At 46.1% G+C, this 26000-nt stretch overlaps 1 long non-coding RNA gene across 1 annotated transcript; it reads right to left on the bottom strand.

Annotated features, from left to right (window-relative positions):
- Window positions 1-274: 274 nt before the first annotated feature.
- Window positions 275-24697, bottom strand: LOC132387429 (uncharacterized). Its single transcript, XR_009509892.1, has 4 exons — window positions 24620-24697; window positions 23533-23624; window positions 15715-15968; window positions 275-379 (listed from the first exon to the last, which is right to left on the bottom strand). It is a non-coding gene; the product is annotated as an uncharacterized LOC132387429 (long non-coding RNA).
- Between the last annotated feature and the right edge of the window lie 1303 nt (window positions 24698-26000).

Raw genomic sequence — 26000 nt, 5'->3', positions numbered from 1 at the left:
CTCCCTCCACTCCGTCCCGTCACACACTCCCGGGGTCAGACACAGAGTGAATCTCCCTCCACTCCATCCCATCACACACTACCGGGGTCAGACACAAAGTGAAGCTCCCTCCACTCCGTGCCATCACGCACAACCGGGGTCAGATACAGTGTGAAGCTCTCTTCACCCGTCGCACCACTCACTGCTGTAGTCAGACACAGTGTGAACCTCCCTCCGATCACACACACCGGGGATAAGCTGGAGAATAGAGCTGTCCCCTGTCTCTCTGCCCCACTCACCTCGGGTAGGAGACCTTGAGTTCTTTTTTCCCAACTTCACATTCATGTAACTCTCGCTCCGGTCCATCCTGCCGAGGATTCTCTGCGTCTCTGAGCTCAGGCTGGGGAAACAACCGTTGTCAGAGGAAGCCTGTGCTTTTGACCGGTACCAACCAACGCCGGATGAACAGCAGATGAATCGAGGTACCGTGAGCAGGGGGAGGAATTGCGGGGTGCAGAGAGATTCAGGGTGTTTCAGATGGTGGTCGTGAGAAATGAGAGTGGTTGGGGGAAGAGTAATGAGAGTGAGGAGAAAGTGGGGAGGATTCATGTTCGGCTGGAGAAAGAGAGATGGGTGACAATGGACAGACAGGGGTGAAGGGGGCGAGAGAAAGTAGTGTGTAGGGAGACCAGAGAGGAAGGAGTGATGGAGATGGATAAAATGAGCGCAGAGGGGGAGACTTGGAAAAATAAATGCGGGACAGTTGAAGACTGACTGGGGAGAGAGATTCGGTGAACGGACGTAAGAGAGTGAGGTCAGTTTGGAACAAGTCAGCGGAGAGGAGGAGAGGGAGGATGGAGATCGGGGTGGAGATGGGAGAGGGATCCTGGGAGGACTGAAGGAATGTGGAATCGAAGTAGGAACAGAGAAAGACGATTTGGTGGAGGTGAGTTGAGACGGAGTGCAGGAATGAGGAAGGAGGGATCGACCGTGGGATTTTGTCACTCATACAGAGCCTCAATTATCCAGGAAAGATGCACACCAGCTGGTTCTTGTTCTAAGCATTAGACGTTCCCAACCTCCCTCCGAGTGAGGTGAACAATTCACCTCGAAACCCGTTCCCTCCACAGGCTTTCCTCACTTTCTTCGTCCAGTGGCGCACTCTCTCTCTCCCCCTCCTTATTCTCTGGCATTTTCGGTCTCTTCCTCTCGTTCTCCTTCGACAAGCTTCCCCCACTCTCCCCTTTTCATTCTCCCCATTCCTTCCCACCATGCTCTCTCTCTTTCTATTCAGTTTCCTTCCCCTCTTCAACCTTTGCTCTTTTCTCTACCTTTTCTAGCCAACCTTTGTCCCACTGTCTCCTCTTCCCCATTATCTTATGCTACTTTCTCCCCCATCTGCCCCTCTCTTTTTCTTCTCTCCACGTGCAACACTCCTGTCGCCCTGACACGCATATATGCTTACACACCCACAGATGCTTTCTGTATTCCCCCGTCCCTTCGGCCGATCTCCCCCGTCCCGTCTCCACCCTTCCTCCCATCCAGTCTCCGAGCTTCCCGTTCACTCACACCACATCTTCATCCTTCCTCTGCCTTTCGTTTTCTTCAATCACTCTCTTCCTTCTCCCACCCTCGCCTGGCACTGGCTCTTTCTGTCCCACTCACCTCCCACCTCTACGATTTCCCTATCTCACACCTTCCCTCTCCACTTCCTCTCTCCTCTACACCTTCTTTCTTAACCGAACTTAACCGCTTTATTTCCTCCTCTTCCCATATATTTGCTCATCCACCTCACTTATTCCTTCACTTCTCCCTCCTTGGATCGCATGCTTTCTTACTTTCTCAATAATCCTGCCAGGGATACCTTATCAAATACCTTGCTAAAATTCATATACACCGCATCTAATGCTCTTCCTTCATCAATGTGTTTATTCACATCCTCAAAAAAAATGATTAGAATCGTACGGCACGGCCTGCCCTCGAAAAAACAATGCTGAATATTCCCAACCATGTTAAACCTCTCCAAATGTGTATAAATCCTGCCTCTCAGGATCATCTCCATCCACTTTCTAACCACTGAGGCAAGGCTCATAGGTCTATAATTTCCTGAGCTATTACTAACACTTTTTTTGAATAAAACAGCAACATCCACAGCCTCCAAATCCTCCGGACCCTTTCCCGTCCCCATTAGTGATGCAAGGATCATCGCCAGAGGCTCAGCAATCTCCTGCCCCGCCTCCAACGGTAGCCTGTGGTACATCGCATCCGGTCCCGGTGACTTATCCAACTTGTTGCTTTCCAAACGCTGCAGCTCATCCGTTTTATTAATACCAACATGCTTAAGCATTCCAGTCTGCTGCAAGTCGTCACTACTATCACCAAGATCCGTTTCCATAGTGAATACTGAAGCAAAATATTCATGATGTACCTCTGCTATTTCTTCCGGTTACATTGCACTTTCCCACTGTCACACTTGATAGGTCCTATTCTTTACATCTTATCCGCCTACTGTTTACATACTTGTAGAAAGCCCTGGGGTTTTCCTTAACCATGCCCGCCAAGAATTTCTCATTGCACTTTGTGGCTCTCCTAATTTCCTTCTTAAGCTCGTTCCTGTCAGCTTTATAAGCTTCTAGATCTCTAACATTACCTATCTCTCTCAACCTTTTGTAAGCTTTTCTTTTCTTCTTGACTAGATTTATTACAGCCTTTGTACACACGGTTCCTGTACCCTACCATAGCATCCCTCAGTTATTGGAATGTACCTATTCAGAACTCCACCCATATGCCCCCTGAACATTTGCCGCATTTCCTCAGTACTTTTCCCAGAGAAAATCAGGTTCCAGTTGAAGATTTCATTCTCCTGCCTGATAGTTTCATCATTCCCCTTACACCAATTAAACGCTTTTCTAACTTGTCTGTTCCTATCTCTCTGCAATGTATTATAAAAGTGATAGAATTATGTTCACTATCTACAAAAAGCTTTCCCAGTGAGCGACCTGACACCTGACCAGGTTCACTTCCCAATACCGAATGAAGTACAGCCTCTCCTGTTATAGGCTTATCCACAAATTGTGTCAAGAAACCTTCCTGAACACACCTAACAAATTCCACCACATCTAAACCCCTTGCGCTAGAGAGATGGAATATTTAATCTCCCATCACGACAACTTTGTTATTATTACACCTTTCCATGATCTGTTTCGCTATCTTCACCTCGATATCCCTGTTACTACTGGACAGCCTATGCATAAGCACCCGGTAAAGTTATTGACTCCTTCCTGTTCCTAATCTACACTCACAGAGACACCGTAGAAAAATCCTCCATGGCGTCCACCTTTTTCTGCAGTTGTGCACTATCTTTGATCAACAGTGCCACGCCCGCAGCTCTTTTACCTCCATCCCTGTCCTTTCTGACACATCTAAAAACCTGCAGTTGAAGTAACCATTCTTCTCCCTGAGCCACCCAAGTCTCGGTAACGGCAACCACATCATATCTCCAAACAAGATATTGATCACAATCTTATATTCTTTACCGTCGCATTGGAGAGGGATAGGAACAGATACGTTAGCGAAGCGTTTAATTGGAGAATTGGAAAATATGAGGGTATCAGGCAGGACGTTGAAAGCATAAATTGGTGATAGACAATAGACAACAGGTGGAGGAATAGGCTATTCGACCCCCTTCGATCTAACACCTCCATTCACTGTGATCATGGAGCAATTATTGATTATTTGTTCTCAGAAATGCACGAAAGAAATGTGCCAAATGTTCAGGGGATATATGCTTGCAGTTCTGCACAGGTTCGTTCCCATGAGAAAGGGAAAGGATGGTAGGGTACAGAAACAGTGGCGTACAAAGGTTGTTTTAAATCTAATCAAGAATAAAAAAAAAGTTTTTTTTTGAACGGAAGGTTAAAAAGACTAGTTAATGACGGAGAACTAAAAAGGTTATAAAGCTAGCAGGAGGGAGCTTCAGAAAGAAATAAGGAGAGCCAGAATGGGCCATAAGAAGGCCTTGCAGGGCAGGATTAAGCCAAACTGCAGAGCGCACTGGACTTGAGAGAATACGACGAATCAAGTGTAACAGTAGAAAAGTGTGTATGCAACCGGAGAAGACAGCAGGGCTACATAACGGATACTTTGCTTCAGTATTCACTTGGATACAGAATTCTGGTGATTGTAATGGTGACTTGGAGCGGACTGAAAAGCTTGAGCATGTACAGATTAATAAAGACGATGTGCTGGAGCTTTTAATAAGCATCAAGTTGCATAAGTCATCGGGAATGGACGACCAGGCCACTGTGCGATCCGAGGGAGGAGATTGCTGAACAGCTGCCGATGTTGTTTGTATCAGCAAACGGGACGGGAGACGTTCCGGATGATAGGAGGGTTGCGGATGTTGTTTCTTACAGAACATAGAATAGTACAGCACATTACAGGCCCTTCGGCCCACAATATTGTGCCGACCCTCAAATCCTGCCTCCCATATAACCCCCCACCTTAAATTCCTCTATATACCAGTCTAGTAGTCTCTTAAACTTCAGTAGTGTTTCTGCCTCCATCACTGACTCAGGCAGTGCATTCCACGCACCAACCACTCTCTGTTCAAGAAAGGCAGTAGTGATGTCCCAGGAAATTATTGACAAATGAGTCTCTCTTCAGCGGTTGGTAAGTTGATGGGGAAGACCCTGAGAGGGAAGATATATCAACATTTGAAGAGGCATAATATAATTAGTAACAGTCAGCATGGATTTGGGAAAGGCAGGCCGTGACTGAACAAATTGATGAAGGCAGCGAAGTAAATGTATATTGATTTCACGGAGCATTTGATAATGTACCCCATGTAAGGAGACGCGGACCACCGTGACTTTGATTTGTGGATCCAGAACTGGCTTGCCGACAGAAGAGAAAGAGAGGTTGTAGACCGGTCGTGTTCTACATGGAGGCCAGGGAGCAGTGGCGTTTATCAGGGATCTGTTCTTGGAACCCTACACTTCGTGATTTTATAAATGACCTGGACGAGGTTGTGGAGGTGGGGGGTTCGTAAATTTGCGGAGGATACAAAAGTCAGTGTGTATGAGGTCTGCCAGAGCGGGTGGCGGAACAGTCATAGGATGCAAAACTGGGCTGAAAATTTTTAGATGGGGTTCAAACCAGATAAGTGTGAAGTTGTTCTTTTTGGTAGGTCAAAAATGACGGCATAATATAGTATTGATGGTAAGACTCTTGGCAGTGCGGTTGATCAGAGAGGTTTTGGGTTCAAGTCCATAGGACTCTCAACGCTACGGCGCAGGTTGTCTCTGTGGTTAGGAAAGCATACGGTGCATTGGACTTCATCAACCTTAAGATTAAGTTTAGGAGATGAGAGGAAATTTGGCAGCTATATAGGACCCTGCTCAGACCCCACTTGGAGTACTGTGCTGAGTTCTGGAATCCTCACTACAAGAATGACGTGGAAACGATAGAAATGGCGCAGAGGAGATTTACAAGGATGTTGCCTGGATTGGGGAGCATGCCTTATGAGAATAGGTGGAGTGATCATGGCCATATTTCCTTGGAGCGACAGAAGATGTCAGATGACCTGATAAGGAGTATAAGATGATGAGAGGCTTTGATCGTGTAGATAGTCAGAGGCTTTTTCCCAGGGCTGAAATGGATAGCACAAGAGTGCACAGTTTTAAGGTAGTGTGTACTGAGGAGTATTTTATTTTTGTCCGGAGTGTGTGGTGAGTGTACAGAATGGGCTGCTGGCTACAGCGGTGGAGGCCGATACGATAAGGATGGCACATGGAGTTCGGAAAAATAGAGGGTTATGAGTAACCCTTCATAATTACGAAGATAATATTATTTTCGTACAACCTCTGTGAGCCGAGACTCCTGTATTGTGTTGCAGGCATTCAATGTTTCTACGTTTCTATGACCGCTGGACGGAGCGGACTTAGGAGAGTGGGTCTTAGGGTCGGCAATGCTCGGAAGAGGTTGACGGGAACAAATGGACGACACTGTGAGCTCCACCGTTAGCACATTAGTCTGTTTCATGAGAATGTGCCCCCTTTTTATGTTGGTTTACAAGTCATATAGACTAATTATAAAGCTTAATCGTTTACGCTCATGTTGTATACTGTTTGTAAACATCGTGCAGCATCCTCCCAAACGGGATTTCGTAAGTTTCTCGGGCCGGGGGCTACCATCACTCGGATGAAGCCGGGAGCCGAACCGTTGATTACATTCCCACGAATTGTTATTTTGTTTTCTGCCCTTTCTTTAGCTTTTACAAGAGCTTTGAGTTCCCTTTTCGGCCAGAATTGAATACTTCCTGAGTACTGAGAATTTTTTTCATGTTTTTAAGACACATGTCCTGCACCTTCCTCATTTTTTTCTCAGAAATGAAAGCCACTGCCGCTCTGCTGACATCCCTTGCAGTTAAGCTGGAGAAATAACAGATAAAGTTCAACCCTGACAAATACACAGAGATAGCACATATAGCCAGTATGTGGATAAGACGAGGGCAGGTTGTTTTGAGGATGTAGACAGGCTAGAGAAGGACATACAGAGGGCAAAGAAAAGGCAGATGTACTGCTGTGTTGGAACCTGTATTTTTTTGTCTATTTGTGCCCAAGTTTCCTGATTGGTCAGTCAGGTCTTACAGGAATGCGGGGAGAAAGCAGGGGATTGAGGTTGAGAAGTAAATTGGATCAGCCGCGATGAAATGTTGGAACAGATTCAGTGGGTCAAATGGTCTGATTCTGCTTCTAAATTTTACATTTTAATGTAAGTTGCTTTATTTTATTGTAGGAAAACTAAATGTTGTTGCCAGGTTTGTCTATCTGAAGATTGAGGTCAGGAAGTTCACAGGATACGATGCAGACACTGCCTTGCTTGTGGGAGATAACAAAAGCGATCAACATTTCATGCTGAGAATGCGGTATTGTTAACCTCTGTCTAACACTGTCTTGGTAAATGAGGAACTGACTGTAGATGTGCAGTTCACATCCTGTGCACCGTCTGCATGCATTCGTAGACTGTCTGATATCTAACAAGTGCTCCTTGAAGTCCATCACTATATTTGGCTGTTGGCAATTTCTCAAAATTCGCTGCAGAAATTTAAGAAATATCCTGAAATTGGCAGAGTCGTAAAGCAACGATATCACCGATGTCTGTGTCTTTATTTCTGTTCGGTCCCGTGATTAGTTATTTTACAGTCTGTGGGCAAGCCAGTTCTGGATCCACAAAGCAATGACCCCTTGGATAACATGCATCCTTTCTTTCTTAATAAGCCTTGCATGGGGTACCTTATCAAATGCCTTGCAGAAATCCTTTAACACTAATTCTACTGTTCTTCCTTCATCAAAGTATTTAATCACATCCTCAAAAAAATTCAATCAGGCTCGTAAGGCACAACCTGCCCTTGACAAAGTTATGCTGTCTGTTGCTAAACATATTATATCTCCCCAAATGTGCATAAGTCCTGGCTCTTACGATCTTCTCCATCAACTTACATACCACTGAGGTAGGAATCCCTGGTCTATAATTTCCTGGGATACATCTATTCCTTTCCTTGAATAACGGAAAAAATATCCGCAACCCACCAGTCCACCGGAACCTCGCCCGTCCCCATTGAGGATGCAAGGATAATCGCCAAAGTCTCAGCAACTTACTCCCTTAATTCCCAGAGTAGCCTTGGGTACATCTCATCCGGTCCCGGCGACTTATCCAAATGATGCATTGCAAAATATCCAGCACATCCTATTTTCTAATATCTACGTGCTCAAGCTTTTCAGTCTGCTGCAAGTCATCACAACAATCACCAAGTTTATTTTCCATAGAGAGATCTCACTGAGATCTAACACCTGACTGGGTTAATTTTCCAATAACAAATCACGAAGCTTCTCGTCTTGCAGGCATGTCTACATATTGTATCAAGAATCCTTCCTTAACACACCTAACAGACTCCAATCCATTTAAAACTCTTGCTCCAGGGAGATGCCCATCGATATTTGGGGAATTAATATCTCCCATGCGCGACTACACTGTTATTATCATAACTTTCCAAGATATGCTTCACTATCTGCTCCTCCGTATTCCAGCTTCTATTGAGCGGCCTATATATATAAAAAAAACACCCGGTAATGTTATTGACCCTTTCCTGTTCCCAATATTCACCCTAAGAGTCTCCGTTGATAATTCCTCCGTGGAGTCCACCTTTTTTGCAGCGGTGTCGCTATCGATGATCAACAGTGCCACGCCCATAGCTCTTTTGCACCCCTCCCTGTCCTTTCTGAAACATCTAAAAGTCGGCACTATTCATTCCTGTCTCTGAGCCATCCAAGTCTCTGTAATGGCCACCAAATCATATCTCCAGAAGATTACTCTGGAAGATTGAACGGGGCACGACTGCGCAAGCGCGTGAACGTCTGCCCGTGAGGCAGCGGGAGTGTTTAAAATCGAGCAGTTTAACGGAGCGGGCGACGTAGTGGAGGGAGACAGAGTAGGAATGTTTTGGCTCCAGAGCCTTCGGCAAGCTGATGCTGAAGACTAGCTTGTTTCCAGTGAGGTAAGGCCGGGTAATCTCGTTTAATTAACCTAATTATTTTAGGAGTAGGTAATGGAGGCAGCAATTAGGGCAGTCCAGTGCACCGTTAGCAGTATGTGGGAAGTCCGGGCGAGGACAAATGTGCCTGATGACCACACCTGCAAAAGGTGCATCCAGCTGCAGCTCCTGACAAACCGAGTTAGGAAACTGGAGCTGGAGCTGGATAAACTTCAGATCATTCGGGAGGCAGAGGGAGCAATAAACAGGAGTTACAGGGAGACATTAACCCCTAAATGTCAGGAGGCAGGTAGCTGGGTGACTGTGAGCGGAGGGAAGGGGAATAGACAGAATGAGTAGAGCATCCCTGCGGCCGTTCGGACATAAAATGAGCATACCGTTTTGGATACTGTTGGTGGGGACGTACCCTCATGGAGTAAAGCAGGATCTGCCCAAGGTGTCCCTACATACCAGGTGCAATCATTAATGGACACGTCTCTAGCACTGAGACTTTATCCTTAGCTCAGAAGGGAAGGAGTGAACAGAGGAGAGCAGTAGTGATAGGGGATTCGATGGTTGGGGAGAGAGATAGGAGGTTCTGTGGGAGAGATCGAGAATCTCGGATGGTCTGTTGTCTCCCTGGTGCCTGCGTCGGCGATATCACGGTTCGAGTTCTCAGTATTCTCAAGAGGGAGTGTTAGCAGCCTGATGTCCTGGTCCATGTAGGGACAAATGAAGTGGATAGTAAGAACGAGGAGATCCTGCAAACAGTATTTATGTAGTTAGGTGCAAATTTGAAAGGCAGGACCTCCAGGGTTGCAATCTCAGGATTGTTACCCGTGCCACGTGTTAGTAAGGCCAGAAACAGGAAGATAATGCAGCTAAATACGTGGCTAAGGAGTTTGTGCAGGAAGGATAGCTTCATGTTTCTGGACAATCGAGCCTTGTTCCAGGGAAGGTGGGAATTGTACCGACGGGACGGGTTGCACCCTAAATGGTGGGGGACTAACATCCTTGCGGGAAGGTTTGCTAGTGCTGCACCGGGGGGTTAAAACTAGATTTGCAGAGGGAGGGGAACAGATAGGGATAAATGACGTGGACAGGAAGAAGGAGGAGGTCCGGCAAAGGGAGCTTAGGGGGTCAGGTGGAAAGTTGAAGGACAGGACCTCCAGCGTTACAGTCTCAGGATTGCTTCCCGTGCCACGTGCTAGAGATGCCAGAAATTGGTTGATAATACAGATAAATCCGTGGCTAAGGAGTTTGTGCGCGAAAGATGGCTTTATGTTTCTGGACAATTGGGCCTTGTCCCAGGGAACAAACGACTTGAACTGACGGGACGGTTTGCACCTGAACTGGTGGGGGAAGGTTTTCGAGTGCTGCACCGGGGGGGGGGTTTAAACCAGATTTGCACGGGGAGGGGAACCAGAACGTCAGAGCAGATTGTGAGGTGGAGAAGGATAAAGGTCATGCGAGAGCTGCAAGTACAGTGCTTGGAGTAAAGCCAGATTTAGCATTTGAGGAAAGAGAAACAGAATAAAGGTTGTAAAGGTAGTTAGGTAGAAGTGCGTGTACGACAATGCAAGAGACTTCATGAACTGACGTGATGACAAATTTCCCTTACAATTTCTCAGTTCTATTCATACTGTCTGTACTTCTCCGGACTCTATGTCATTCCTCACAAGGGACTGAATTTCATTCCTCACCAGCAGAGCCACCCCACCCCCTCTGCCCACCTGTCTGTCCTTTTGATACGACGTATACGCTTGATTATTCATTTCCCAGTGAAAAGTGGCAGAAGCGTTCACCTCGGAGAAGTGTGAAGTGGTACTATGGATGGACAATCTCCAAGGCAGAGTACAGAGTAGGTGGCAGGAGACTTGATAGTCGGGAGGAGTAAAGGTACCTGGGGGTACGACTCCACAGATCCCTGAATGTTGCCTCACAGATAGATAGGGTAGACTAGAAAGCCTTTGCGGCGTTAGTTTTCATAAGTCGAGGGACAGAGTTTTAGAGTCGCGATGTAAAGGTGCAGCTCTATTAAAGCCTGGTTAGGCCGAACTTGGAGTACTGTGTCCAGTCTCGTCGCTTCACTATAGAACATAGAACATAGAATAGTACAATGCTGTGCCGACCATCAATTCCTGCCTCCCATATAACCTCCCCCCACTTTAAATTCTTCCATCTCCCTCATATACCTGTCTAGAACTCTTAAACTTCACTAGTATACCTGCCTCCAACACTGACAACACCAACACGGTTGCTGCGTGGAATGCACTTTGCAGTGCATTCCACGCAGCAACCGCTCTCTGAGTGAAAAAAAACTTCCTCTAATATCCCCCTTGAACTTCCCTCCCGTGACCTTAAAGCCATGTCCTCTTGTACTTAGCAGTGGTGCCCTGGGGAAGAGGTGCTGGCTTTCCACTTTGTCCATTTATCTTAATATCTTGTACACCTCGATCATGTCTCCTTTCATCCTCCTTCCCTCCAAAGAGTAAAGACTTAGCTCCGTTAATCTCTGATCATAATTCATACTCTCTAAACCAGGCAGCGTCCTGGTGAATTCCCTCTGCACCCTTCCCAATGCTTCCACATCCTTCCTATACTGAATCGACCAGAACTGGACACAGTACTCCAAGTGTGGCCTAACGAGAGTTTTATTGAGCTGCGTCATTACATCGCGTCTCTTAAACTCCATCCCTCGACTTATGAAAGCTAACACCCCACAAGCTTTCTTAACTACTCTATCTAACTGTGAGGCAAATTTCAGGGATCTGTAGACATGTACCCCCAGATCCCTCAGCTCCTCCGCTCTACCAAGTATCCCGCCATTTATTTTAAACTCTGCCTTGGAGTTTGTCCTTCCAAAGTGTACCACCTCACACTTCTCCGGGTTGAAGTCTGTCTGCCACTTTTCAGTCCATGCCTGCATTCTGGTGAAATTTAAGAGACTACTAACAGTTAAATGTTAGTATTTAAGATGGGGGGTATGTGGGGGCATTGTTTAAGGGTCGGCACAGCATTGTGGACCTCAGCGCCTGAAATGTGCTGTCGTATTCTATGTTCTATGTTGAAATATTGCCATACATTTCTTATTCCTCATTTCCACCCATAAAGGCTCACACAGACGAATTGTCTTGCCAGTTCTGACTGTCCACTGCGGTATTTTTTTTCTCTCAGCCGAGTAACGTCAACCCTCTTCCTTTAATTAATTCCTCTTTCTCACGACTAAAAATAGGGAAGCCCGAAATATCCTGCTGTCCTGCTTGTTCCTCCTACACTCAATTCTCAATAATGTCTGCAATATCATTTTCACTGTATTGATTCATTCCCTGAGCTCAACCGCCTTTTTTAAAAGCTTCTCGCAATGAAATCTACGCAGCTCAGTGCACCAGTGGCATTATGCATAAACTCTTGATATCTGACTATTTCTGCCGTCTTAACAACCTCTGTCTCCATATCGACTCTGATCTGCTCTGAGCTCTGAATCCCATCCCACTGCAACTCAAGTTCAGCAACTCTCCCAAAAATCTGATGCACAGTACTGACAAACCTTCTCGCTTGGATATCAGTTTCCCTCCAGTTCAGGTGTAAACTGTCTTCCATCTCTTCTATACAGACTCCACTTTACTTGGAAAAAATACGATGATTCCAAATTTTGGACCCACCCACTTACACCACGTGCTAAACCGTATGGTCGTCCTATATCTGAACACACTGGGACGAGTGGTGGTCCTGTCCTTTAATTTAATAGCTAAATCCCTGACCTCACTTTGCAAAACCACCTTCCCGTACATATTGATTTCATTTGTACATATATGCAGCTCACTCACTCACCTAAGCATGATAGAGAAGGAATGGTGTGCTGCAAAATGAGGAAGGAAGTGGAGGAGAGTGGGGCCACAGAAAGGGTGTTCAGATTACAGCCGTTGGAGCAGAGCATGTCAGTTACCATTTTCCTGCTCCCTATCTTTGCTTGGAGTCAGCTTAAAAGCCGAAATCCACTGACCCATGACTAGAAATCAGAGACGGAGCTAGAATCCCTCCATGCAATCCCATCGCACATTCCTGGAAACATACACTGAGTAACACTCCCTGCACAACGATCCATCATACAGAGCCGGTGTCAGACACAGAGTGCAGCTTCCTCCACATTGTCCAAACACACACTCCGGGGTCATACACTGAGTGAAGCTCCGTCCACACCGCCCCAGCACACTCTTCCTCGGTCCGATAGCCAGCGAATCTCCCTCAGGATTATCCCATCTCACTCTCGGAGTCAGACATGTGAAGTACCTTCCGCAACATCGCAGCACACTCCACTAGAATGAAAAAAAGTACGAAACCCTCTCCCTCCTCCGTCTCCCCACTCACCAATACCCAGCCTTTCGGCTTTCCAGCAGTCTTGAACTGTGTGTGTCTCTCGGAGATGGTGTGTGTGTGTGTTTGTGTGTGTGAGCGGATTGAGTGCTGCCGTTAGAGGAAGGAAGGGGAGGAGAGAGGAGGCCAGGGAAAGGGTGGTGAGAATGCAAACACTGATGCAAGTGGTGTGGAAGCACATGACCAGCCTGAGCATGCAGAGTTGTGGAGAGTTTCAGATCCTGGTGATCGATATCCGTTGAAAAGGGCGGGAGATGAAACACCACCCATTATCTCTCCCTCATACTGCGCCCAATTACCTGTGACACAGAGTGGGAGGAGAGTGGAGGGACGACGTAGATGGGGAACATTTCGCACATGGAGTGTATCACCGAGATGGGGTAGGGACGTGTGGGTACGTACGGGATGATGGAGACGGCGAAGTGTGCAGAAAGTGGTTTGGGTCACAGAGACGGGGTTGCTTGGAACTGAGTGATGGATGACGGAGACGGGAGTGGTGTATTGCAGACAATGTGTGACGGTGAAGGAAAGTAGTGTAGGGGAGAATGTTTGACAGGGTTGGAGAGGGATTTTGCAGAGGGAGGGTTTTATGCATACGGAGTGAAGTGTTTTCGATTGATTTGGAATTACATTACAGGTGCATCCCCAATGACCCTGAATTCATCCAGATCCATTTCGAACTCCTCAACGCGGAGTGTTAGAAGCTTCAGCTGGATACACATAAGACCATAAGACACAAGAGCAGAGGTCGGCAATTCGGCCCTTCGTGTCTGTTCCACTATTTTATCATCAGCTGATCCATTCACCCATTTAGTCCCATTTCCCCCGCCTTCTCACCAAAACTTTTGATGCTCTGGCTACTCAGATACTAATCAATCTCTGCCTTAAATACACCTAATGACTTGGCCTCCACTGCCGCCCGTGACATCAAATTCCAGAGATTCAACACCCTCTGGCGAAAACAAAAAGATCTTCGCATCTCTGTTCTGAATGGGCGCCCTTCAATCCTGAAATCATTCCCTCTCGTAATAGACTCCCCCGCCATGGGAAACAACTTGGCCACATCCATTCTGTCCATGCCTTTCAACATTCGAAATGTTTCTATGAGGACCCCCAATTCTTCTAAATTCCAAGGTGTACCGTCCAGGAGCGGTCAAACGTTCCTCGTATGTTACCCTCGTATTCACAGATTCATTCTAGTGAAATTTCTCTGAACCCACTCCAACGTCAGCACATCCTTTCTTAAATAAGGCTAAAACTGCCCACAGCACTCCAACTGAGTTCTTACCAGTGCCTTATAGAGCTTCAACATCACAGCCCTGCTCCTATAATCTATTCCTCTAGAAGTAGACAACAGGTGCAGGAGTAGGCCATTGGTCTTTTCGAGCCAGCACCGCCATTCAATGTGATCAGGGCTGAACATCCACAATCAATACCCTGTTCCTGCCTTCTCCCAATATCCCGTGACGGCGCTATCTTTCTGAGCTCTATCTGACTCTTTCTTGAAAGCATACAGAGAATTGGCCTCCACTGCCTTCTGAGGCAAAACATTACACAGAGCCGCAACTCACTGGGTTATATTTTTTCCTGAACTCCGTCCTAAATGGGCTACATGGGCGTGTCCAATCCCTAAATAATCATATATGTTTCAATCAAATCCAGTCCCATCCTTCTAAATTCCAATGTATACAAATCCAGTACTCCAATCTTTCAACACCTGAGAGTCCCGCAATCCCGGGAATCAACCTTGTGAACCTATGCTGCACTCCCTCAATAGCAATAATGTACTTCCTCAAATTTGGAGACCAAAACTGAACACAATACTCTAGATGTTGTCGCACGAGGGCCCTGTGCAACTGCAGAAAGACCTCCTTGCTCCTATACTCAACTCTCCTTGTTATGAAGGCCATCATGCCATCAGCTTTGCTCACTACCTGCTGTACCTGCATGCTTACTTTCAGTGTCTGATAAACAAGAACACCTAGATCTCATTGTCCTTCCCCTTTTCCTAACTTGACACCATTCGTATAGCAATTTGCCTTCCTGTTCTTGTCACCAAAGTATATAACCTCACATATATCCACCTTAAACTGCATCTGCCATGCATTTGTCCACTCACCCAACCTGTCCAAATCACCCTGCATTCTCCTAACACCCTCCTTATATTTCACACTGCCACCCAGCTTTGTGTCATGTGCAAATTTACTAATGTTACTTTTAATCCCTTCATTTGAATCATTAATGTATATTGAACATAGCTGCGCTCCCAGCACTGAGCCTTGAGGTACCCCACTAGTCACTGGCTGAAAATGACCCGTTGATCCTTACCCTTTCTTCCCTGTCAGCCAATAATTTTCTATCCATGTCTGTACTCTACCCTCAATACAATGTGCTCTAATTTTGCCCAATAATCTCCTGCGTGGGACATTATCAGAGGCGTACTGAAAGTCCAGGTACACGACATCCACTGACTCCCCTTGTCCATTTTAATAGATAGATCCTCATATACTTCCAGAAGATTAGTCCTGCGGAGTCAGACAATAGATGTAATCCCCACCACACCGACCCAACACGCATAGCCCAGATCACAGACTGAGTAATCCTATTCTCTCTCTCTCTCTCTCTCTCTCTCTCTCTCTCTCTCTCTCTCTCTCTCTCTCTCTCTCTCTCTCTCTCTCTCTCTCTCTCACTCTCTCTCTCTCTCTCTCTCTCTCTCTCTCTCTCTCTCTCTCTCTCTCTCTCTCTCTCTCTCTCTCTCTCTCTCTTTCTCTCTCTCTCTCTCTCCCCTTGAGAGTAGGAGTGGGGGATGGGAAATTTTACCTCACCTTTCCTGCTGGTCAACGATTGCAGAATAAGTTGCTTTCGGGGATAGAGCTGCTGCGGTTGAGGATGTACGCATTCCTCAAATAGGTGGTCTGGCAGAGGTCCCGAAGGGAATTCGCGGTTGTCCTGGATTCAAGGGTCGAATACAACTGAAGGACTTTTATTCGATATTGGCTCCGGGTCCTGTTCATCTCCTGATATTGTTCCACAAGATTCAACTGTTCTCGTTCGGAAGAAATCAGGGAGAGGCGAAACACTGTCAAGAAAAAAAGAGAAATTTACAAAAGTGTCAGAAGGCTAGGTAATATCTAAAAGATTATAAGGCTAGCTGGAAGGATCTTAAGAGGTAAATTAGAAGAGCCAGAAGGGGCCATCTGAAGCCTTGGTGCGCAAGATAAACGAAAACCCCAAGACTTTCTACAAGTACCTGAGGAGCAGGAGGATAAGAGGTGAACGAATAGGACGTATCAAGTGAGACAGTGGAAAGGTGTGCATGGAACCGCAGGAAATAGCGGAGATACTTAGTGAATGCTTCAGTATTCACTATGGAATGATCTCGGTGATAGTAGTGATGACTTGCAGCAGACTGATGAGCTTGAGCATGTAGATATTAAGAAAGAGGTTGTACTGGAGCTTTTGAAAAATTCCAGTTGGATAAGTCCCCGGTACCGGATGAGATGTACCCCAGCTACAATGCGAGGCGAGGGAGGAGACTGCTGAGCCTCTGGCGATGATCTTTGCATCGTCAATGGAGACGGGATAGGTTCGAGAGGATTGGAGAGTTGCGAATAGTGTTCCTTTATTCAAGAAAGTGAGCAGAGATAGCCCAGGAATTTATAAACCAGTGAGTCCTATCTCAGTGGTTGGTATGTTGAGTGAGAATATCCTGAGATGCAAGATTTATGAACATTTGGAGAGGTATGATATGATTAGAAATAGTCAAGGGAAAGTTGTGCCGGACGAGCCTGACTGAATTTTATGAGGATGTGACAAAACCAGTTGCTGAAGGAAGAGCAGTAGATGTAGTGTGTATGGATTTCAGCAAGGCATTTGATAAGGTACTCACGCATGGCTTATTGAGGAGGTAAAGTGGCGTGGGATACAAAGGGCGATTGCCTTGTGGATCCAGAACTGGCTTGCCCACGAAAGGCAAAGAGATGGTGTGTACGGGTCATATTCTGCATGGGGGTCGTTGACCAGTGTGGTGCCTGATGGAACTGTTCTGGGACCCTTACTGTTCGTGATCTTTGTAAATGACCTAGATAAAGAAGTGGAAGGATGGGTTCGGGAGTTGATGATGACACAAATGTTGGTGGTGTGTGGATAGTGTAGAGGGCTATCACACGTTACAACGGGTCATTGATTGGATATAAAACTGGTCTGAGAAGTAGCAGATGGAGTTCAACCCAGACACTTGTGAAGTGGTTCTGTTTGGTAGCTCAATAATCTGGCAGTACTAATGGTAATACTCTTGGCACTGTGCTGCATCAGAGAGACTTTGGGGTCCGAGTCCATAGGACGCTCAAAGCAGCTGCGCAGGTTGACTCTGTGGTTAAGAAGGCGTCCGGTGTATTTGCCTTCATCAGTCGTGGAATACAAATTAGAGTCAAGAGGTAATGTGGCAGCTATATATGACCCTGACCAGGCCCCACCTGCAGTACTATGCTCAGGTCCTGACGCCTCACTACGGGAAGGATGTGGAAAACATTGAAAGGGTGCAGAGAATATTTACAGGTATGTTGCCTGGATTGGGGAGCATGACTTATGATAATAGGTGGGGCTTTCCCCCACACCCACGGCTGAAATGGCTGCCACAAGAGGACACAGGTTGCCGGAGCTGTTGAGTAGGTACAGAGGAGATGTCAGGGGTATATTTTTTACTCAGGAGTGGTGAGGGCGTGAAAATGTTGACTGCAGCAGTGGTGGACGCGGATACAACAGGGTATTTTAATAGACTTTTAGATGGGCACATGCAGCTTAGTGAAGGGCTGTAGGTAAGCCTAGTAGTTTCTAAGGCAGGGACATGAACGACACAGATCTGTGGGACGAACAGCCTGTATTGTGCTGTAAGTTTTCTATGATTCTATGAAAACTACGCCACATAGAACATGGGTCCCTGGAAAATACCATCCAGGTCTCTAGTTCTCTCCACAGAGCCTCCGTTTGTTACTCATATTAACGAAACCCCTGTCACGACAGCTCGCCTCTGGTCTCTCTCACATTCCCTTCTGAGCCACAGAACATTAAACAGAGCCACCAAACTGCTGTCAGCAACTACCACCCCCCCCCCCCACACACACACACACACACACACACACACACACACACACACACACACACACACAGTAAGGGGGGGGGGTGGAGGGGGCGGAGGCCGGAATGGGAAAATATTGCTGGTGATATAGCGGACACTAGAGGGAGTGATGTCCACGCAGAGCTGTGGAGAGATTCAGAACCCACAGGTCAATATCCGGTGGAAAGGAGAAGGTGTGACAACTGGCACCAATATTCCCCTTCCTCATCACACATCCCTCAGATCACAGAGGCGGAGTGCTGCTGCGGAGTGTGGTGCAGATATACTGAGGGGGGTAATGGAGGTATGGGAAGACGGAAATGGAGAGGGGTATAGGGGAGGACGGGGTGACGCATGCGAAGAAAAGTATGGGGGAGGGAATTCGGTTTGGAGACATGGATTTTTTTAAGGGAGGGAAGAGTGAAGGGGACGGGAAGGGTCCCTCTATTCACATTGTGTATTCCCCTGCCTTGTACACCAAAATCCATCTCTCCTTCAACAGTTCCCACTATTCACAGTACAGGTCGTTCCCGGCTACAACGAAGTAAACACCGTTTGGGCTCCAGGATACCAAGAGCATATTTGCCAGAAAACATCTTCTCCAAATCTATACATTCCAGATACTTTCTGATCCAAGGTAAACTTCGCCTTGTTCCAATTTAGAATCTAAAATTGAGGAACGTCCAATCGTTTCCGATAATTATTTGAAACTAATTACTTTCTCATCACTAGATACAATGTGTACCCTGGCAGAAAACTCTGACACCTGCCTTGTCTCATGCCGCAGTAGCAGATCAGATATTTCTCAGGTATGTGTTGGGGAAAGTGTGGCGGGCTGTCAGACGTTACAGCGGGACATTCAGATGATGCAAAAATGGGCTGAGAAGTGACAAATGGTGTTCATCCGAGATAACTGTAACGTGTTTCATTTTGGTAGGTCAAATATGATGACAGAATAAAGTCTTAATGGTCAGACTCTTGGTAGTGTGGAGGATGAGAGAGATCCTGGGTCCGAGTCCATAGGAAGCTCAAAGCAACAGCGCAGGTGGACTCTGTGCTTAAGAAGACATACGATGTATTAGACTTCATCAATCCTGGGATTGAATTTAGGAGCAGAGAGGTAATGTTGCAGCCTTATGGGACCCTGGTCAGACCCCGCTTGGAGGACTTTGCTCAGTTCTGGTCGCCTCACTATAGGAAATATATAGGAAGTTTACTGGACTGGTGAACATGTCTTATGAAAACAGATTGAGGGAACTTGGCCTTTTCAACTCGGAGCGACGGAGGATCAGATGTCACTTGATAGAGGTGTATAAGATGATGAGAGGCATTGATAGTGTGGATAATCAGAGACTTTTTCCCAGGGCTGAAATGGTTGCCACAAGAGGATACAGGGTTAAGGTGGTGGGGACTAGGTACACAGAAGATGTCAGGGGTAAGTATTATACGCAGAGAGTGGTGAGTGTGTGGAATGGGCTGCCGGCAACGGATACAATAGGCTCTTTTAAGAGACTTTTGTACAGTTACATGGATCTTAGAAAAATAGAGGGCTGTGTGTAAGCCTAGTAATTTTAAAGGTAGGGACATGTTGAGCGCAAATTTGTGTGCCGAAGAGCCTGCATTGTGCTGTAAGTTTTCTATGTTTCTATATTTCCACCCACAAAGCCCACAGGGGATGCAGAGTCAGTATGAATAGAACTGAGAAATTTTAAGGGTAGAAAAACTCTAATACAAGTTATCTCCAGGCATGCAAACAGTAGTCTGGATGTAGGCTGTAAGTTGAACGAAGAGTTAAAATTGGCATGTCGCAAAGGGAATGATACAGTTGTCATGGGGGTTTTCAACATGCAGGTAGACTGTGAGAATCAGGATGGTACTGGACCCCAAGAAAGGGAGTTTGTGGAGTGCCTCCGAGATGGATTCTTAGAACGGCTTATCCTGGAGCCTACCAGGGAGAAGGCAATTCTAGACTTAGTGTTGTGCAATGAACGGGATTTGATCAGGGACCTCGAGGGAAAGGAGCCATTAGGAGGTAGTGACCACAATATGATATGTTTTAACCTACAGTTTGAGAAGAAGAAGGGAGAATCGGATGTGTCAGTATTACTGATGAACAAAGTGAAATATGCAGCTATGAGGGAGGCGCTGGCCAAAGGTCAATGGAACAATATCCTAGCAGGGAAAACAGTGGGAAAACAATGGAAAAACATTCTGGGAATAATTCAGAAGGTGCAGGATCGGTTCATTCCAAACAGGAATAAAGATCCTTTAGGGGAGTTTTTCGGCGGCCGTCGCTGACGAGGGAAGTAAAGACAGTATAAAAATAAAAGAGAAGAATTATAACACAGCACTGATGAGCGGGAAGACGGAGGACTGGGAAGCTTTTAAAGAACAACAGAAAATAACAAAAAAGACAATGCTCGTTGAACAAAAATGAGGCACGAAGGCAAACTAGCCATGAATATGAAGGAAGATAGTAAAAGCTTCTTTAGGTATGTGAAAAGAAAAAAAAAACTCACAGTTAAGATCATAATTGTGCAATTGAAGTCACAAACGGGTGAATTTATTATGGGGAAGAAGGAAATAGCAGATGAGTTGATCATTTACTTTCGATCTGTCTTCACTAGGGAAGACACAAACAATCTTCCAGATGTAATAGAGACCAAAAAAACTACGGTAATGGATGAACTGAAGGAAATTTATACTAGGCAAGAAACGGTGTTGGATAGACTTTTGGGTCTGAAGGCTGATAAGTCCCCGAGAGCTGATGGTCTTCATCCCAGGGTACTTAAGGAGGTGGCTCTAGAAATCGTGGACGCATTGGTAATCATTTTCCAATGTTCTATAGATTCAGTATCAGTTCCTGCGGATTGGTGGCTAAAGTTGTCCCACTTTTCAAGAAAGGAGGGAGAGAGAAAAGAGGGAATTATAGACAGGTTAGCCTGACGTCAGTGGTGGGAAAGATGCTGCAGTCAAGTATAAAAGAGGAAATTACAACACGTTTGGATGGCAGTAGAAGGATGAATCCGAGTCAGCATGAATTTGCGAAGGGAAAATTATGCTTGACTAATCTTCTGGAGTTTTCTGAGGATGTAACTATGAAAATAGACAAGGGAGAGCCAGTGAATGTAATGTACCTGGACTTTCAGAAAACTTTTGATAACGTCCCATATAGGAGGTAATTTGGCAAAAGTAAATCACATGGTATTGTGGGCAGAGTACTGACATGGATTGAAAATTGGCTGGCTGACAGGAAACAAAGAGTAGCGATTAATGGGTCCCATTAGGAATTGCAGGCTTTGACCAGTGGGATACCGCAATGTTCGGTGCTGGGACCGCAGCTGTTTACAATATACATTAATGATTTAGGTAAAGGGATTGAAAGTAACATTAGCAAATTTGCCAATGACACAAAGCTGGGTGGTAGTGTGAAATGCCAGCACGATGTTATGAGAATGCAGGGTGACTTGGACAGGCTAGGTGAGTGGGCGAATGTATGGCAGATCCAGTTTAATGTGGATAAATGTGAGGTTATCCACTTAGGTGGCCAGAACAGGAAGGCTGATTACTATCTAAATGGAGCCAAGTTAGGAAAAGGGGAAGTACATCGAGATCTAGGTGTTCTTGTACATCAGGCAATGAAAGCAAGCATGCAGGTTCAGCAGGCTGTGAAACATTTTAATGAAATGCTGGACTTTATAACAAGGAGAGTTGAGTATAGGAGCAAGGAGGTCTTTCTGCAGTTGCACAGGGCCCTGGTGAGACCCCATGTGGAGTACTGTGTGCAGTTTTGGTCTCCAAACTTGAGGAAAGACATTCTTGCTATTGAGGGAGTGCAGCGTAGGTTCACAAGATTAATTCCCGGAATGGCGGAACTGTCATAAGTTAAATGATTGGTGTGACTGGGCTTGTATACACTGGAATTTAAAATGATGAGAGGGGATGTGATTGAAACATATAAGATTTTTAAGGGCTTGGACAGGCTGGAGGCAGGAAGCATGTTCTTGCTGATGGGTGAATCCAGAACTAGAGGCCACTTTTGAAGAATAGGGGCAGGCCATTTAGAACAGAGATGCGGAAAAAACTTTTTCACACAGAGAGTGGTGGATATGTGGAATGCTCTGCCCCAGATAGGCAGTGGAGGCGAAGTTTCTTGATGCTTTCAAGAGAGGTTAGATAGAGCTCTTATAAATAGCGGGGTCAAGGTATCGGGGAGAGGACATTAACGGGGTACTGATTGTGTATGATCAGCCATGATCACAGTATATGGCGGTGCTGGCTAGCAGGGCCGGATGGCCGACTCCTGCACCTGCTGTCTATGGTCTATATGTGTAAACTTCTATCTCTTCAGTAGACATCCCAAGTTCATTGGAATAAACACAATGAATTTTGAGGCCCTCCCACCTGCACCGTAGCTTGAGCCACCTGTTAAACTGTATGGTCTTCCTGTGTCCGGGCACACTGGGACGGGTGGTGGTCCAGCCTTTGAATTTAATAGCTAATTCCCTGACCTCACTATGCAAAGACACCTTCTCATACATACTGATTTCATTAGTACATATATGGACCAGGACGTCGAGCTGCTCACTCACCCACTAAAGAATCATAGAATCTTTCTGCAATAGCAGTTGAGCCTCTTTCTATTGACTTAAGTCAACTACATTATTTCAAGGTGTTAGGAGAGGGGTCATTGAACATTCCCATTGAAATCCTCTCAATTCACTTCTGACCCTGTCGGGTTATCCACCCTCAAAATTTTTAATCAATTTCGCTGCAACTGTACGTTACCATCAGTTCAGTTTTGGGTCCCATTCATAAAACCCATCAATTTCTTCCCTCCACACTCGATTCAGTTTTTAGACAATGGGGTTTGAACCTCCTTAAGCGCATGAAGGATTTGTGCACTGAACATATATTCAATAGTTCTGATAACCTGTGCAGTAAATATGGCCTTCCGTATCATCATTTTTTTCAATACCTGCATATTTTCCACTTTGAAAAGGAAAAAAATCCCTCTTTTCCTGATGTACCATCTGCTATGTCGTGGGACAAACTCACTCTTAGCTTTAATAATAAAGGGCTGATCTCTGTACTATACTCGCAGCTGATGTCTTTGGGAGTTCAAGAAATAAACAAAACTAAGACCAGCTGGGAGGAAGACCTTGGTGTGGATCCGGCTGAGGAATATTGGGCAAAAGCAGTGAATAGGGTTCATTCCTCGTCATCATGTGCTGGACTCGGATTCATACAATTTAAAGTTTTAGATGGTTCATTTAAGTAAAGCCATGCGTGCTGACATATATCCTGGGACAAATGCTGGCTGTGACAGGAGTTCCTTCTCTTCGGCTGGTTTCGTGCATGTATTTTGGTCTTGCCCTCGGCTTGATGGCTACTGGGCACTGTTTTTTTAAAATTATTAGTGAGGTTTTGGTGGTGACACTCAAACCTTGCCCGCTTATAGCTGTATTTTTGAGGCAGATGAAGTTTTGGGTTTAAATGCAAACCAGTCGGATATCATTTCACTTACATTGCTTTTGGCCCGTAGGAGGATCTTGCTGTTCTGGAAATCTGTCACTCCTCCATCTGCTGCTGCTTGGTTAGAGGACGCAATGTTTTATTCTGAAATTAGAGAAGGTTAAATTCACTCTGAGGGCGTCTGTGAGAAAGTTCTATTCGAAATGAGGGTCTCACTTGTCATATTCTGGGAGTCTTAAGGAATTCCCTACTAGTTGAGGACATTTGATTGCACTTGGGAAGTTGCTTCCCTTTTAACACTCATATGGTTTACCTCACAGGGTGGTTGATGAATTGTAATATGAGTGTATTCTGGATCATCCGAGATGTTGTAGATGTGTGTGGCGCTGCGTATTGAAGTAGTGTGGGGGGATGGCTGTGAAATGTCCGTACTTGTATTTGTGAAGGGTTGCATTGAAAATACATTAGCTGTCATTGTATGTTCGGGGAGGGCGGGTGAGGGGAGGTTTGTTTAGGGGTAAGATATAAAAGCAAAATGGAGGAAAATGCAATCAATTATTATTCTGTACAATGACCTTTCTTCAATAAAATATATATTACAAATAAAAAAGAATCATAGAGAAGGAATGGTGTGCTGTGAAAAGAGGAAGGAAGGGGAGGAGAGTGAGGCCAGAGAAAGGGTGTTCAGTTTGCAGCCGTTGGAGCAGAACGTGTCAGGCACCATTTTCTGGCTGCATATCTCTGAATGGAGTCTGTCTAAAGGCCGAAATCCACTGACCCATGGCCAGGAGTCACAGACAGAGTGAGAATCCGTCCATAAAATCCGATAACACACACCTGGAAACATACACTGAGTAACGCATCCTCCGCAACGATCCATCACACACCCCCGGGATCATACACAGAGTGTAACTCCCTCCATATTGTTTCAACACGCACTCCGGAGTCACACACCGAGTGAGGCTTCGTCCACACGGACCAAACGCACAGTTCCTGGGTCGGATAACAAGCTAAACTCACTAAGTATTATCTCATCACACTCCCGGGGTCAGACATGTACCTCCCGCACCGTCGTAGCAAACCCTACCGGAGTCAGCAAAAGTACGTAACCCACTCCCTCCTCCGTTCACCCCACTCACCAATACACAGACTTTCAGCTTTCCAGTATCTGGAACTGTGTGTGTCTCTCGGAGATGGTGTGTGTGTGTGTCTGTGTGCGGACTCTGTGCTGCCGTTAGAGGAAGGAAGGGGAGGAGAGAGGAGGCCAGGGAAAGGGTGTTGAGTTTGCACACACTGATGCAAGTGGTGTGGATTCACATGACCTGCCTGTGCATGCAGAGTTGTGGAGAGATTCAGATGCTGGTGATCGATAACCGGTGGAACGGGCGGGTGGTGTAATACGGACAGAGAGAAATATACTAAATGTATCAGGGATGGGGTAAGAAGGGGAGGGGCATTAGCGGAAGTTGGAGAAGTCAATTTTCATGCCATCAGTTTGGAAGCCGGTATTTACCGGCTGGGTAGCCTCCAAACTGATGGCATGAACATTGAATTCTCTAACTTCCATTAATGCCCCGTCCTCCCCTTCTTACCCCATCCCTGACAAATTTAATTGTTTGTGTTTTACTCTCTCTCTGCCCATCACGCTTTGCCTGTTCTCCATCTTCCTCTGGTTCTCCCCTCCCTCTTTCTTTCTCCCCGGGCTTCCAGTCCCATGATTCCTTCCCTTCTCCATCTCTGTATCACTTTCGCCAATCAGATTTCCAGCTCTTAGCTACGTCCCACCCCCTCTGGTCTTCTCCTATCATTTCGCATTTCTCCTCCCCCCAATTACTTTCAAGTCTCTTCCTATCTTTCCTTTCAGTTAGTCCTGACGAAGGTTCTCGGCCCGAAACGTTGACAATGCTTCTCCTTTTATATGCTGCCTGCCCTGCTGTTTTCCACCAGCACTTCGTGTGTGTTGTGCAGGAGAGGATGTGGGTCACGAAACGGGGTTGCTTGTAGTCGAGGGATGGGTGACGGAGACCGGAGTGGTGTAATGCAATCTGTGTGACGGTGACTGGGAATCGTGTAGGAGGAGGGCGACGGAATTGGGGTGTGCTCTTGGAGAGGGAGGGTGTTATTCATACGGGGAGGACTGTATTCGAGTTACAGTGCAGGGCCTGACTCTGTGTTGGTATCGTTCAGTGGTGAGATCGCGCTGTGGTGCACAGCCTGTCAGTGTGTCAGTGTCACGATGAGGGGCGTGTTCATATTAGATAAGGGTTGTGGCAATGACACCGAAGAACATTCAGTGTCCCATTGAAGAACATCTCCGTCTCACAGTGAGGGTTGTGTGTCTCGTTCACAGATTATACAAACGGTACTGTCCCACTTGCAATCAATTCTCACTAATATCTGTCGTGTTAGGCTTAGACGCGTTGACCCCTGACCTGAGCGCATCTGCCCTTCAAACAATACTTCCTGCATTGAAAAGTACGCAGCACAGAACATGAGTCCCAGCAGGATCAAGCTTTTGCT

This window comes from Hypanus sabinus, unplaced genomic scaffold (genome assembly GCF_030144855.1).
Source record: "Hypanus sabinus isolate sHypSab1 unplaced genomic scaffold, sHypSab1.hap1 scaffold_185, whole genome shotgun sequence".
Classification (NCBI taxonomy): domain Eukaryota; kingdom Metazoa; phylum Chordata; class Chondrichthyes; order Myliobatiformes; family Dasyatidae; genus Hypanus; species Hypanus sabinus.
The sequence above is the reverse complement of the archived record's forward strand: the minus strand, read 5'-3'. Positions and strand labels throughout refer to the sequence as shown.